Source organism: Lolium perenne, chromosome 4, assembly GCF_019359855.2.
Source record: "Lolium perenne isolate Kyuss_39 chromosome 4, Kyuss_2.0, whole genome shotgun sequence".
Lineage (NCBI taxonomy): Eukaryota > Viridiplantae > Streptophyta > Magnoliopsida > Poales > Poaceae > Lolium > Lolium perenne.
This window is the reverse complement of record NC_067247.2, coordinates 269,880,340-269,894,348: the sequence shown is the minus strand read 5'-3', so window position 1 is coordinate 269,894,348 and position 14,009 is coordinate 269,880,340.

Sequence of the window (14,009 nt, the reverse complement as noted above, 5' to 3'; positions counted from 1 at the left end):
CACCTATGATAATGGTCATATGTGACACTTTTAACATCTTACCCACTTTGAGCCCCTTTATTAAGAGTTTTCTAAACTAAACTTTGTCACATCTTTGCACCTCATCCAAGACCACATCAAGGTGAACAACTTTGCTCGAAACCACTCCTGCAAATTCTTTCCCAATTTCAAACTAGGATCAAGCAAAGTAGAGACTTCAAATCTGATTCTAGATTCTACCCAAGTTGAAATTTTGCAATTCTTTGTAATTTTGAAAACCACCACCACCTTTGTGTGTCCTTGATCACATGAATCAACACCACCAAGTTTCTTTCAAAATTTTCAAAATTTAATTCATGCGGCCATTATAGCAAACACCTTGTGAGCAAATCTTACCCAAATCCAATTTCACTATTTGCAATAGTGTGTAGCCAATTTCTGGTCACCACTTGCTCAAGCCTTGTCCCCTGGTCCCCTCCAACCCCAATGCCACCTGCTCAAACCCTAAGAACTAGGCAGACATGGCAATGCCATGCCATGCTGGCCATGTTCCCCATGAACTTGCCAACCCTAGCTCTACTCACCTCTAGCTTGGCCGACCATGTCCAACTGATCCCCCTTGCTCCCTTGGCCACGCCTGTGCCCGCCATGGTCGAAGAGGAACCCGCCAGCGCCGGGAACGGGACGTGCCCCGACGCGCCCAGACCCGCCAGAACGCGTGCCAGACACGCTCTGGACGCGCCAGTGCATCGCCTGCCCCCGTCTATTCCGGCCATCTCTCGCCCTCCCCTCTCGCCCACAGCTTCGCCACGATGCCACGGACCCACCTGACACGCTCCCTTGCCCGCGCGAACGATGTCGCCGTCGACATCATCGCCGTGTTTCCGCCACCGTGCCGCACGGCATCGCCCTCGCCAGAGCTACCCCGACCACCCCCGTCCTCGCCAGCACGCTCCCTAGCCTCGCCTCGACATCGCCTACCCAGCCCTGCCCTCGCCTTGCCCCTTCACTCACCGGAATAGCCGCGCCACGGTCGACCCGACGAGCACCCCCGCAGACCTCCTTGCATCTATAAATAGAGCCTCCCCCTTCACTTTCCGAGCACACCCTCTCACCCACCTCCCTCCTCTGAGCCTCCTCGACTCCTCTCCCATCCATATTGGCCACCGGAGCAAGCCAATTCGTCGCCGGAGCCCGCGGAACCGTAGCAGAAGCCGCCGTTGATTGCGACCACCTCCGGCGCTCCCACGACCACCACTGGAACCACCGTCGTCGACAACCTCGAACACCGCCGACGCCTAGCCTCGCCGACCGCCGGTGAGCTCGCTCGCACCAAACCCTCGCCGCTAGTAAGCCCTCTCTCGCCGGAGAAGACGACGCTTCTCGCTCGTCCGATCTACTTCTAATCCAACGGCTCCCACACGCGCGTATCGTTTCGGGTTTTATGACCCGCTGACAGGCGTGCCCCACTGTCAGGCGGCCTGCTGAGTGCCAGAGCGAAGCTGGGCCGGCCCATTTCTTTTCCCGCGCGGCCTGTTAATTTAAATTTAGTTTAAATCAAATCTTTTAAATTGCTTACTGGTGTCCACTTTGAATTTAAATAAAACAAATTCTACCAAACCAAATTGGACCAACTCTATATTGTTGGAAAGCTTATGAAAAGCTCTATCCAACCACACTGGATTCAAATCCATATCTTGTGTAGAATTTTACTAGTAAAAATAACAAGTCAGAGAGTTTTCAAGATTCAAATAAATTTATAAAATCAACCAAGATGAATTTTTAGGTGATTCAAATTCTCATAATTCACATTGCAAAAATATCACATGGTTACTTTGTATGATCATGGGCTAGCATCAAAAATTGGCTAAGTAGTCAATACTAGCCCATTTAAATCATTTTTCAAATATAGAATTTGAAATCTATGAGGGTAGCACCTCATTTAAATCATCCTCCCAAGTGTTATGAAGTAATATGATGATCCTTGTTGCATGGTCTCATACTTGCTCACTTGAGGATCTTAAATCGAAGTAGTATTTAAATTACATGAGATGATGAATCTCATTTAAGTCTTTTTCCCCAAATAGTGATTATGAAGTGTTGACCTTGGTAAATATGATCTCGTACTTAGTATTTGAGGAACTTAAATCTTAACAAGATTCAATGAGAGGAAATTATTTCCTCAAAGAACTAAAGAGAAGCACCAGTCAATAATGGTAATGAGAGGAGATTATTTTTCTTAAGAAGAAAACAAAGTCAACCAACATGATAGCTTGGTGGTGATGCTAGAATAGTTTGTGTGAATCACTTATGGGCTTAGTCTAGCTTTAAACCTTGTTTTGTGATTGTTACCTCGTATTCGTTTTTAGACGCTAGTACCGAGAAGTACCCGGAGCAGGAGGTCTACTACCAGGAGGAAGAAGACCACTTTGATCAGTACACCAACCAAGGCAAGCTAATATTCTTGCAAGTGCAAAGCTATCTTGATCAAGGCACCATTTCACTTTACCTTATGATCAATAATCCTATCCCAAGTTTATACCTTGCAAGTTTTTACTTTGTTTATTTAAAGCTTACTTTTATAGTTAACTTTGGTCTAAGTATAGAGTAGAGCAAGAGTATCACACTTAGCCTAAGAAGCTTATGAGCTAATTAGCACCCCTCATGACTAGTGCTAGTGCTAACAAATAAAAGTGACTACTCTAGATGGGAACTTGTGATTTGAAATGAATTTGAAAACCTTGGAATGATGAGTCATTCTATTGAAAGAGCTTTGGAGGTGAATATGACTGGAATGATGTGATGAACTTTGATAAAAACTGATGTTGCGTTTGGATGCGATACCTTTCCAATTATTTAGTACCCCCACAATACCTGATTATGGGTAGGGCTTAACTGGAAGTTTATGCATCTTAGTATGGGTTCCCTCTGAACAAGCATCATAGGGGTTATGCCGAGGCTGCCTCCGTTGAAAGTGAAATGATGTGAACTGAGGTGAATTGTCCGGCCCAAGCCCTGTGCAGTTCCCAGGCTGACGGTTTGTCTTCACTAGGAGGCCAAGCTCATGGGGAGAGGTGCCTATACCAGGATATGTAAGTGAAATGTTATGGTCGATGATCCGCGTACTGAGTTACGATGATTCAGGGTTATCCCTGACGGATGTAATCAAATGTTGTGGCACAAGTGTGCAACCTCTGCAGAGTGTAAACCTATTCGAATAGCCATGTCCACGGTTACGGACGATTGGAAAGGCCATATTGTACCGTTGTCAGATGTTTTCTTGAAAAGGAATGATGTTTTGAATGGTGAACTTGACTTGAATCACAACTGAGTTGTGGGAATGATACTAATGTTCCCACTTGAGTTAGTTAGCAATTGAAGAGTCTTTTATCAAAGGCTTGTGAACTAAAATTGGCTTTATGCAAATAAACCTAGAGCTTATCATCCTTTGAATAAAGTTGATAGTACTTACACTAGTATTAGTTTGCGAGTACTTTAAAGTACTCACGGTTGTGTCCCTGGCTATTCAAATGGCCAGACTATGAAGAGGAGCATCAGTACCAAGACGAAGGACAGCAAGACGTCTACGGCAATTAGGACTACTCCTGACGTCAAGCGTTGGCATGTGGATTAGATACTCCACTACTACTTCGCTTCCGCTATTTGTGATGTTCGTTGATCAATAGATCAACTAGTATTGTAATATTGGATCATGTGATCTACCTTTGTAAGACGACTATGGTTTGTAATGAATGATGACTTTATGATATCAACTGTTATGTCTCGCAACAACAATATTCCCGGGATTGCGATGTATGGCATAATAGGCATCTGGACTTAAAAATCCGGGTGTTGACAAGTTTGATTAGAGCCATTGTTTGACCTTAGGAGACCCTAGTTAGAATGGACATCTGGAAAACTTAGTTTCAAAACCAATGAAATGAATATTTATGAAAAACCTATTCTCACTCTTACCTTTGAGATCTTTTCAAAATGAGAAATCCATGCCCTACTTTTCCTTGTAATCCTACATAAAATTTTGCACACTTGACCACTTCTCTAACTTACTCATCTTAATTGCTCACAGATGGAGTACGACTGTGAATCCTATCAGCTTGGCCACGGAGGAAACCTAATGTTCGAGAAGGATTTGAAGCAACTAGGTGAATATCTAGGATGCCGGTATCCCGAGTTCTTTGGAGTGCCACTCAATAATCCATCGGGAAAACCACCTCGGTGGGAAGTTACTGTAGATCTGAGAGGAAAGCTTGGAGCCCCAATATGGGAAACCATATGGTTTTCTGTAATGGGAAACACTTGGAAGGAAGGACTAGTCAGAGCTATGCAGGAAGCCATTGCCCGTCTATGTGGACAGAATGAGAACAAGCTCAAAAACACTCGCTTCATCTACTACCCAAGACATGACCCCATGGGAAGACCAATAACCATGCCCCGCACCCGGAGATGAACCACTATGTGACGTTGATGACCCACAAGTATAGGGGGTGTATCGTAGTATCTTCGATAAGTAAGAATGTCGATCCCAACGAGGAGCAGAAGGTGTTGACAAGCAGTTTCGATGAAGGATTCACTGTAGATGCTCACGGACAAGTATTCAGGGGGTTTTGATGTAACAGATGAATAAAGTACGAGTAAGTAAAGTGCGAGAGTAACAATTGCAGCGAGTGGCCCAATCCTTTTTAGCACAAAGGACAAGCCGGTTTGTTTACTTATAATGACCAAACGTTCTTGAGGACACACGGGATTTTAGTCTAGTGCTTTCGCTTCATATAGCTAATTAATCTTCATTGTTTTGATAAGTGTTGTGTGGGTGAACCTATGCTAATGTACCGCCCTTCCTAGGACTAATACATACTTGTGATTATACCCCTTGCAAGCATCCGCAACTACAAGAAAGTAATTAAGAACAAATCTAACCACAGCCTTAAACTCTGAGATCCTGCTATCCCTCCTGCATCGATATACCAACGGGGGTTTAGGTTTCTGTCGCTCCGGCAACCCCGCAATTAGCAAACGAATACAAGATGCATTCCCCTAGGCCCATGAAGGTGAAGTGTCATGTAGTCGACGTTCACATGACACCACTAGAAGAATAACACCACAACTTAAATATCATAACATTGAATATTACTCAACCATAGTTCACTACTAACATTTAGACTTCACCCATGTCCTCAAGAACTAAACGAACTACTCACGAGACATCATATGGAACATGATCAGAGGTGATATGATGATGAATAACAATCTGAATATAAACCTTGGTTCAATGGTTTCACTCAATAGCATCCATAACAAGTAGAGATCAATACCGGGAGAGTTTCCCCTATCAAACAATCAAGATCAAACCCAAATTGCTACAGCGGTGATGATGTGCAGCGGTGGAGACGGCGGTGATGATGGTGGAGATGATGGTGATGGTGATGGAGATGATGTCCAGCTCGATGACGGTGACGATGGCGTCGATTTCCCCCTCCGGGAGGGAATTTCCCCGACGGATTTCAGCCGCCGGAGAGCTCTTTTCTCTCTGGTGTTCTCCGCCCCGCAGAGGCGGCTGTAACTCTTCGTGAGGTATCCTCTGTGGCTTAGGTCTTCGGGACGAAGGATTTCGCGAAGAAAAGGAGGCGAAAGGGGCTGTGGGGCCCCCACACCACAAGGTGGCGCGGCCAGGCCATGGGCCGCGCCGGCCTGTGGTCTGGCCCCACCTTGGGCCTTCTCAGCTCCTCCTTCTGGCTTCCTTCGTCATCTTGAAAAATAGGATTTTTGGTATAATTTCCTTCCACAGTTAATCTTCCGAAATATTGCATTCTGACGGTGCTTTTTCCAGCAGAATCCTGGCTCCGGTGCTTGATCCTCCAATAATGATGAAACATGCAAAATAGATGAAATAACATAAGTATTGTGTCCCAATATGAAATATATCAATGAATAACAGCAAATTATGATATAAAATAGTGATGCAAATTGGACGTATCAACTCCCCCCAAGCTTAGACTTCGCTTGTCCCCAAGCGAAACTAAACTCGGTAAACAAGACCACATGTTTATGGACTGAAGAGTCGATAAATAAAATACGGACAAGAAGCATCATATTCATTCACACAAATCATCCTAGTAAACAACTTCCCCATATAACTCAACTTGAAACAAGTATAAGGTAATCACAAATAAAGGTGCATAAGAAATCATAGTTGGTGATGGCAAACTTCGTTCTTGGTCAGAGAACAATTAACAGGTTATACTTATCTATCGAGCAATGCTCTCATATTAAAGCTTATGGTAAACTTGCATACTCAATTATAATGATCATTGATAACTTACAAAGCTATATTCATTCAGATAAAACTTGTACTAAACAAAGAAGAATAAAAGACATGATAAAGTAAATCAGAATATAGATGGTTTGATCACAACAACTCAAATGCTTGCATAAGATGGAGGGAAATAGGTTTACTGACTCAACATAAAGTAAAAGACAGGCCCTTCGCAGAGGGAAGCAGGGATCAAATCATGTGCTAGAGCTTATTCAGTTTTGAAATCATATAAAGAGAATAAAAGTAACATTTTGAGAGGTGTTTGTTGTTGTCAACGACTGGTAGCGGGTACTCTAACCCCCTTGCCAAACAAACCTCCAAAGAGCGGCTCCCATGAAGGATGTCATCTCTACCAGCAAGGTAGATCATCCCTCTTCTCTTTTGTTTACACATGTACTTTAGTTTATTTAAGGATGACACTCCCCCCAACCTTTGCTTACACATGCCATGGCTAACCGAATCCTCGGGTGCCTTCCAACAATCTCATACCATGGAGGAGTGTCTATTGCAAAATTAAGTTGCTTACTGATGAATCAGAGCAAAACATGTGAAGAGAATTATTAATGAAAGTTGATTAATTGGGGCTGGGAACCCCGTTGCCAGCTCTTTTTGCAAAATTATAGGATAAGTGGATGAAGCCACTAGTCCATTAGTGGAGGCTGCCTAACAAGACTGAAAGATAAAACACCACATACTTCCTCATGAGCTATAAAACATTGACACAAATAGGAAGTAATAAATTTTGAATTGTTTAAAGGTAGCACATGAAGTATTTACTTGAAATGGCAGAAAACACCATGTAGTAGGTAGATATGGTGGACACAAATGGCATAGGTTTGGGTTCAGGTTTGGATGCACGAGAAGCATCCCCTCTCAGTACAGGTCTTTGGCTAGCAAGGTTAATTAGCAAGCATAAGAGTTGATGGAAACAAACAAATATACATGTGATAGACATAATCATGCATCTTCCTTGTAAGCACAAACAATTTTAACTTCAGAATAGTAAGCTATGAGCTAATAAGAAAGAAAGATAATGAAACAACTACATGTATTTCTCTTTTCTACTTAAACCTCAAAGTTTTGTTGCTATTGACCAATGCTATTGACCAAAACCAAATAGATTTATTCGATGCTCCCAAAGTGATACCAATACTAATGACAAGATCAATCATATAATAGAATCGCAAACTAAAATAAGATGTGCAATATGTAAAAGATAAGACTTCTCATTAATATTTCATAACGCTAACTCACACCAAGGGATACATAGACAACCAACTAAAGGAGAGATACTTCCAAACTGCAACCCATCTTATATGATAACTTCCCTACTTATGATATGACACTACTTGACAGTAAAAAGTAAAAGATAGTGATGATGTGATACCGCGGCACTCCCCCAAGCTTGGAACAAACCAAGGGGATGCCAATACCGATGATGAATTAATCCTTTGGCGATGGTGGTGATGAACTCCCGTCATCAAACTTCCAGGGAAGAGGCTCTCCATCAAGAAACGACATCTTGGTCTCGGGGATCCTGAAACTAGCAGCACGGCTTATTGTATTTAAACCTGTTTTCATACTCACAGTTCTGATTCTGAACATCATAGAGTTGTGCTTGGAGTTTGTTGGTGGTGTCGTGAAGTGAGAGGATGTCGCCCCAAAGCTTTGCAGTTTCCTTCTCGTGTTCAGCAATGAGTTCAGACACAATCTTGTGGAAGATATCCACCTCACGCTCAGCCATCTTCTTGTATTTGAAGACCTCTTGTTCTAGCTTCTCCATCATGTCTTCCAAGCTTCCTTTCCCTTTAGGACCCTGGACATCCTTGATCTGCAGTTCTCCCTCAACGAGTAGCAACTCCTTGGGGTGCATCCTCAACTCCTCCATGTACAAGTTGCCGACATCCTTGCAGGAGCTGCCCTTCGGAGTTTCTGACGAAGACATGATGGATCTAGATCCGGAGCAGAACCTGGCAGAAACAGCTCAAAACAAAACACGTCGAGAAAACGATATACGGACCTCCAGGGGTCCGGGGGATTATATAGAATAAATTTTTACAACAAACGGAAAGTACCAGGTCGAACTAGAGTCGGAAAGGAGCGACGAGGCGGCGTCACCATAGGGCGGCGCGGCCAGGATGGGGCCCGCGCCGGCCTATGGGGGCACGCCCTCGTGCGTCTCCTCCACTCCGTTTCGATCTCGTAATTTTTCATATTTTGCAAAAACAGCAAAAACATTGTTCGGAAAGTAAATTGCGAACTTTTTATTACCAGTACTGTTACCTATTCAAAGTCGAGTTCTGGCGGACTGTCAATTTGTCCTTTAATGAAAGCCTCCGGTGTTTCCACTTGAATAATATCAACATCAACATTATAAGAATCACCTGAGATATAATGCTTGAGCCTTTGTCCATTCACCACTTGTGTGGCATTGCCTTGGAGAGAACTAATTTTAATTGCTCCTGAACGATACACCTCCTCAACAACATATGGTCCATCCCATTTCGAGAGCAATTTCCCTGCAAAGAATCTGAGACGAGACCGATACAATAGGACTTTATCCCCAATATTAAATTCTCTTTTGATAATCCTTCTATCATGCCATTTTTTAACTTTCTCCTTAAAGAGTTTAGCATTTTCATAAGCTTCACTTCTCCATTCATCTAGAGAACTCAATTGCAGCAACCTCTTATTACCAGCTAGTTTAGGATCTTTATTTAATTCTCTAACAACCCAATAAGCTTTGTGCTCTAATTCTAAAGGTAAATGACAAGCTTTTCCATAAACCATTTTATAAGGTGACATTCCCATGGGGTTTTTATAAGCAGTTCTATAAGCCCATAATGCTTCCTTCAATTTACTAGCCCAATTCTTTCTAGTTTTATTAACAGTCTTTTGCAAGATAGATTTAATTTCTCTATTTGATAGTTCTACTTGCCCACTAGTTTGAGGATGATAAGCAGAAGCAATTCTATGATTAATGCCATATTTAGCAAGAGTTTTTCTAAAACCACCATGAATAAAATGAGAACCTCCATCAGTCATAATATATCTAGGAACTCCAAATCTAGGAAAAATAATATCTAAAAGCATTCTTAAAGAGGTCTCACCATCAGCACTTTTTGTAGGTATGGCTTCCACCCATTTAGTAACATAATCAACAGCAACAAGTATATGAGTGTTACCTTCTGAAGAGGGAAAAGGTCCCATGAAGTCAAATCCCCAACAATCGAACGGTTCAATAACAAGAGTATAATTCATAGGCATTTCATTGCGTCTGGAAATATTACCAACCCTTTGGCATTCATCACAAGATAAAATAAACTTTCTTGCATCTTTGAAGAGAGTTGGCCAATAAAAACCTGATTGTAGAACCTTTTGCGCGGTTCTTTCTCCAGCGTGATGTCCTCCATAAGCACTCCCATGACATTTACTCAATATTTCCTGCTGTTCATATTCGGGAACACATCTTCGCAGAATACCATCCACTCCTTCTTTATATAAGTGTGGGTCATCCCAGAAATAATGCCTCAAGTCATAAAAGAATTTCCTCCTTTGTTGAGCTGAAAAGGTCGGAGGCAGGTACTTGGAAACAATAAAGTTAGCATAATCAACATACCAAGGACTGTCTCGCGAGCTCACCTTTATTACAGCCAATTGTTCATTTGGAAAACTATCTTTGACAGGAACAGGATCATAAGAAATATTTTCCAATCTAGACAAATTATCAGCAACAGGATTATCAGCACCTTTCCTATCTACAATATGTAAATCAAATTCTTGCAACAGAAGCACCCATCTAATAAGCCTTGGCTTAGCATCTTTCTTTTGCATAAGGTATCTGATTGCAGCATGATCAGTATGAATAGTAACTTTTGAATCAACAATATAAGATCTAAACTTGTCACAAGCAATGACTACAGCTAACAATTCTTTCTCAGTAGTAGCATAATTTCTTTGAGCAGCATCAAGAGTTTTACTAGCATAATGAATAACATTCAATTTTTTATTTACTCGCTGTCCAAGAACAGCGCCTACAGCAAAATCACTAGCATCACACATAATTTCAAATGGTAAGTTCCAATCAGGGGGTTCAACTATAGGAGCAGTTGTTAAGGCTTTCTTTAGAGTTTCAAAAGCTTCCTTACAATCATCATCAAAAACAAAAGGTACATCTTTTCGAAGAAGATTAGTAAGAGGCTTTGAAATCTTAGAGAAGTCTTTAATAAACCTCCTATAAAACCCAGCATGACCAAGAACACTACGAATACCTTTAACATCCCTAGGATAGGGCATCTTCTCTATTGCTTCAACTTTAGCTCTATCAACTTCAATACCTCTCTCGGAAATTTTATGTCCCAATACAATTCCTTCATTAACCATAAAGTGGCATTTCTCCCAATTAAGAACAAGGTTAGTTTCTTCACATCTCTGCAAAACTTTATCAAGGTTCCGCAAACAATTATCAAAAGAATTCCCATAGACAGAAAAATCATCCATGAATACCTCCACAATACTCTCGCAAAAGCCATGAAAAATAGCAGACATGCATCTTTGAAAAGTAGCAGGAGCATTACATAAACCAAAAGGCATACGTCTATAAGCATAGGTTCCATAGGGACAAGTGAACGTGGTTTTATCTTGATCCTTAGCTTTAACAACAATTTGTGAAAATCCAGAATAACCGTCAAGAAAGCAAAAACGAGTATTTTTGGATAACCTTTCTAGCATTTGATCAATAATAGGCAAAGGATAATGATCTTTCTTAGTAACTTTATTAACTTTACGAAAATCAATGCACATTCTATAACCTACAACTACTCTTTGAGGTATAAGCTCATCATTATCATTAGGCACAACAGTCATTCCTCCTTTTTTAGGAACACAATGCACAGGACTAACCCATCTACTATCAGCAATAGGATATATAATACCAGCTTCAAGAAGTCGTAATACCTCATTTCTTACCACATCCTTCATCTTAGGAATTAGACGACGCTGAGGTTCAACAACAGGCTTTGCATCATCTTCCATATTAATGGCGTGTTGGCAAATAGAAGGAGAAATCCCCTTCAAGTCATCAAGAGTGTAGCCAATAGCACCTCGGTGTTTCTTCAATATTTCCAATAGCCTTTCTTCTTCAAACTCTGTAAGTGTAGAACTAATAATAACAGGATATATTTTCTTATCATCAATATGAGCATATTTAAGATTATCAGGTAATGGTTTTAAATCAAAGACAGGATCTTCCTTTGGTGGCGGTGTTGTACCCAGATCTTCCACCGGTAAATCATGCTTAAGAATAGGTTGGCGAAGGAAAATTTCCTCAAGCTCATCTCTTTCTTTCCTAAAAATTGCACTCTCGCTATTCTCCAAATGTTGCTGCAAAGGATTAGTAGGAACAAGAACAATAGATGCACACTGTTCAAATTTAAAATCATCATTAGGCAAATCAGCTTTATAAGGAGTTTTGGTAAACTTAGAGAAGTTAAACTCATAAGATTCACCAGCAAAATTTAGTCAAAATTTTCTCTTTCTTGCAATCTATAATAGCTCCACAAGTATTTAGAAAAGGTCTACCAAAAATGATAGGACAATAATCGCTAGCAGCGGAACCAAGTACCAAAAAGTCAGCAGGATATTTAATCTTTCCACATAGAACTTCCACATCTCGAACAATACCAATCGGAGAGATAGTTTCTCTATTAGCCAGTTGAATAACCACATCAATATCTTCAAGTTCACAAGAACCAATTTCGCGCATAATCTCCGTGTAAAGCTCATAAGGAATAGCACTAATACTTGCACCAATATCACATAAACCATAATAGCAATGATCACCAATTCTAACAGATAGCATAGGAACACTAGCTTGCTTGGGTTTATTAGGATGTGAAACAATATTAGAAGCATCTTCACAGAAAATAATATGACCATCCTCTACATTTTCAGTCACAAGATCTTTAACTATTGCAACAGCAGGTTCAACTTTTATTTGTTCTTCAGGTTCTATAGGTTTCTTTTCACTTTTATGAACCGCACTATCTATAACAGAGTACTCCTTCATTTTAGCAGGGAAAGGAGTTTTTTCAATATAAGCTTCATGAATAACATGATCCATAGTTTCAATTACAACACATTTATTTATAGATGAATCAATTTTATCTTTATACGGTTCATGAAACTTATCAAAATTCTTCTTAGGCAATTCATAATGAGAGGCAAAAGCTTTATAAAGATTTGCAGCAACTTGAGAATCAAGACCATAAGTAGCACTCATATTACGAAATTTATCAGTTTCCATAAAAGCTTCAATGCATTTGTAATCATAATTTATACCTGATTCTCTTTCTTTGTCGATTTCCCATCCTTAAGTATTTTCCTGGATCCTATTAAGAAGGTCCCTTTTAAACTCTTCCTTATTGCGCGTGAATGATCCAGAACATGAAGTATCCAGCAAGGTCTTGTCTTCAAAAGAAAGTCTTGCATAGAAATTATCAATAATAACATTACCAGGAAGCTCATGAATGGGGCATTTGAGCATTAAAGACTTCAATCTCCCCCACGCTTGGGCAATACTCTCTCCATCATGAGGCCAAAAATTATATATGCGGTTCCGATCCTTATGAATTTCACTTGGAGGATAGAACTTAGAATAAAACCGGGGCACAATATCATTCCATTCAAGAGAATCCCCATTATCCAATAATTTATACCAATGCGCCGCTTTACCAGACAGCGATATAGAGAATAGTTTCTTCCTCACTTCATCCATAGCAATACCTGCACACTTGAATAAACCGCATAATTCATGTAAAAACAGTAAATGATCTCCAGGGTGGACAGTTCCATCCCCTGTATAACGGTTATCCACTACACGTTCAATAATTTTCATAGGTATTTTGTATGGCATCTCTTCCTCACCTGGCGCCTTATCCACTACCTTTGCAGTAGTAGTAGATTTTCCAAACAAACATTCGAGAGAAAGATCTCTCCATTATGAATTATAGCAGCAGGCAGAAATAAAATCAGCACTAACAGTAAAAGTTTCCCTTACCAATTCCACTTACCAATAGCGCTTCACTCCCCGGCAACGGCGCCAGAAAATAGTCTTGATGACCCACAAGTATAGGGGGTGTATCGTAGTATCTTCGATAAGTAAGAATGTCGATCCCAACGAGGAGCAGAAGGTGTTGACAAGCAGTTTCGATGAAGGATTCACTGTAGATGCTCACAGACAAGTATTCAGGGGGTTTTGATGTAACAGATGAATAAAGTACGAGTAAGTAAAGTGCGAGAGTAACAATTGCAGCGAGTGGCCCAATCCTTTTTAGCACAAAGGACAAGCCGATTTGTTTACTTATAATGACCAAACGTTCTTGAGGACACACGGGATTTTAGTCTAGTGCTTTCGCTTCATATAGCTAATTAATCTTCATTGTTTTGATAAGTGTTGTGTGGGTAAACCTATGCTAATGTACCGCCCTTCCTAGGACTAATACATACTTGTGATTATACCCCTTGCAAGCATCCGCAACTACAAGAAAGTAATTAAGAATAAATCTAACCACAGCCTTAAACTCTGAGATCCTGCTATCCCTCCTGCATCGATATACCAACGGGGGTTTAGGTTTCTGTCGCTCCGGCAACCCCGCAATTAGCAAACGAATACAAGATGCATTACCCTAGGCCCATG